General features: G+C 37.9%; 1 long non-coding RNA gene across 1 annotated transcript in view; it reads left to right on the top strand.

The window, feature by feature from the left end:
- Positions 1 to 2,500, top strand: part of LOC113655661 — a 4,992-nt gene that overhangs the window by 174 nt on the left and 2,318 nt on the right. Inside the window, exon 2 of the long non-coding RNA XR_007138173.1 lies at positions 163 to 2,500. This exon is cut by the window's right edge and continues 245 nt beyond it. This is a non-coding gene — a long non-coding RNA (uncharacterized LOC113655661). The remainder of the gene's footprint in view (positions 1 to 162) is intronic.

Raw genomic sequence — 2,500 nt, 5'->3', positions numbered from 1 at the left:
GATTTTTATATTATATAAGTACTTACTATACAGAGACAGTGTCTTCTCTGATTATTGTCAGAATTTTTTTTTTTTACTTAGAGTTAATTTGAGATTATATACAGATTATATAACATTAGAATATGTTAATGTTTTTAAAGATTAGTTTTTTTCTTTTTATAGATCATTTTGCTTTAATCCAAAGCAATCCTAGAAGCAAACATCCCTGTGTGTGTGGGGTTAGGGTCAGCTAATGGACAGCTCCTGGTGCTGAAATCCCAAAAGGAGTGGACAGCTTCGTCTGCAGAACACACAGCAGTGCCTGCTGAATCGGAATCAGAGTCAGAATCCGATTCAGAATCACCTTATACAAAGGACAGTAACCTTAAAGGGCAAGGACATAGAACATGCAGCATGTATGTGTATCTATATAATCAATGAAAGTGAATACTTTTAAATCCAGGACAATTAAACACAATAAATATAAAGCCTACATTCAACATTTTATGGTAAATGTAGATCAGTACTGTTTCTTTGTCAGTGATGGCTTCCTAAGTTTAGAAACTGAAAAACAACCTGTTAATGGTGTGGTACTGGCTCTGATAAAGTGGTACCGGAATTAGAATAGAAATAAATCATTGTCCGATTCATACACAGATTGTGTATCAGCTGTATGGAATATGCAGATAGCATACTATACTCACAATATGGCCAAACACCATAGGTAATCAAACCCATATGTGTGTTTTGAGAATGCCATTATAAATGTAATCCCTCTTTGCTGTTATAATAACCTCCACTCTCTTGGGAATGCTTTCCACTAGATTTTGGACATGGCTGAGGGGATTTACTCATTGAACCACATGAGCATTATTGGGACATAAGTGGGACAAGGAAGCCTGGCAAGGATTCCAGCTCATCTGAAAAGTGTTCAGTCTTCAAGGTTAACGTCATTGTGATGTTGGTAGAGGTTTGGGCACCTTAGTTCTAGTAAAGGTAAATTCTTATTGCTACCACATACAGAGACATTCTAGTCAATTGTGTGCAATTCTGTTTGAAACAGTTTGAGGAATTCCCAAATAAGGGTACGATGATCAGGTGTCTGAAAGCTTTTGGCCATATAGTGTACATTCATCTTGGCAATTCAATGTATGTTTATTGATAATGCATACTATTCTGTCTCATCCTAAAGGCAGACATCTGCTCTTGTGAGCTGTGATCTGAATGGACTAGATGGGACTCTCCCCAGTGTGGAGAACACAGTGAACCACTGGGAATCAGAATCATACAGTGAATCAGAGAGAAAATTAGGATCATACCTAAAATGTATTTTTGTATGATTTAAAGAATCAGAATCATTCTAAATCGGATCATTTTAAATCAGTAACTATCAACAGAAGAATTAGTACTGACTGAAATATTTTAAATATATAAAAAGCACATTTTTTTTATTAGAGCTATTTAATCATACAATAATCATATTCAGAATCAGATTTTTTGTTATTGAAATCAGAATCAGAAACGCAAACTGCAACAAAAACAGGTTTTGGCAACATTGGCAACAATTAATAGACTTGTGTACAATCCAAAAAGAACAGACCATCATGCGTTTGCACTGAAACACTGAAGTGGTCACACACAGATTTAGCATGAGACAGCCAGGAGCTAAACAAGGCAGTTTGGGAGACAAACAGTTTTATTTATTTTGCTCCATCTCTCCTCTATATCTGTTCTGTTTGAGTAAACAGATGAACCGAGCAACTGGACTGCCTGTCTTCCATGTACTATATATAATGGCAGCTGTCTTAGAAATGCCTCTGTATTCACATTAATAGGCTTAATCAGTGAATTAGCAGCGAGGAAATGTCACAGTGGCCAGCATAAAATAGAAAGGCTAATTAAAGGAAGGTAGACTGGCTTCAAAAAAACAAAAACACCTGACACTGAGGACACTTGTGAAGGGTATTCTACTTCATAGTCCCAGTTCAAAAAGCCACACATTGATGTAAATAACAGGGTTGACTACTTATCAACCTATAACTATTATCTGGAAAAGGAAAGGTCCTTATAAACAAATTCTCTCAAAGATTGTACATACATGGACTTTTTTATGTGTGTTGTGTTCAACGCACAGCCTTCTTGTCACAGCCTGGAAAACAGATCGATCGATAGACACCACACTACACAATTATACACACACTAACACACACAGAGCAATCACACCCCTCTCAAGGCTCTTTCACAGCCCCAGCATCAAAGTCTGCCATTTGGAGAAGCCTGCAAATGTGTCTGGTGCTTTTGCTGATCTCAGTCACTCTCGGTTTTATTCTGTAAAGGCTGCACAGGTTGTGACAGCAACTGTAAATACTGGTCTGAGATCAGCCTGGCTCTTCTTTTCTCTGAGTCCCAAACCAGGAAAAGCAGACTGATCCCAGATCAGAAGCTGGAGGGAAAACAGCATCAATAGAGGCGACAGGCACAAAGAAGCAGAGTGGCTGGAAGCAGCTAGGGAAGGTGGGGA

The sequence above is a fragment of the Tachysurus fulvidraco genome, chromosome 16, assembly GCF_022655615.1.
Source record: "Tachysurus fulvidraco isolate hzauxx_2018 chromosome 16, HZAU_PFXX_2.0, whole genome shotgun sequence".
Lineage (NCBI taxonomy): Eukaryota > Metazoa > Chordata > Actinopteri > Siluriformes > Bagridae > Tachysurus > Tachysurus fulvidraco.
The sequence above is the reverse complement of the archived record's forward strand: the minus strand, read 5'-3'. Positions and strand labels throughout refer to the sequence as shown.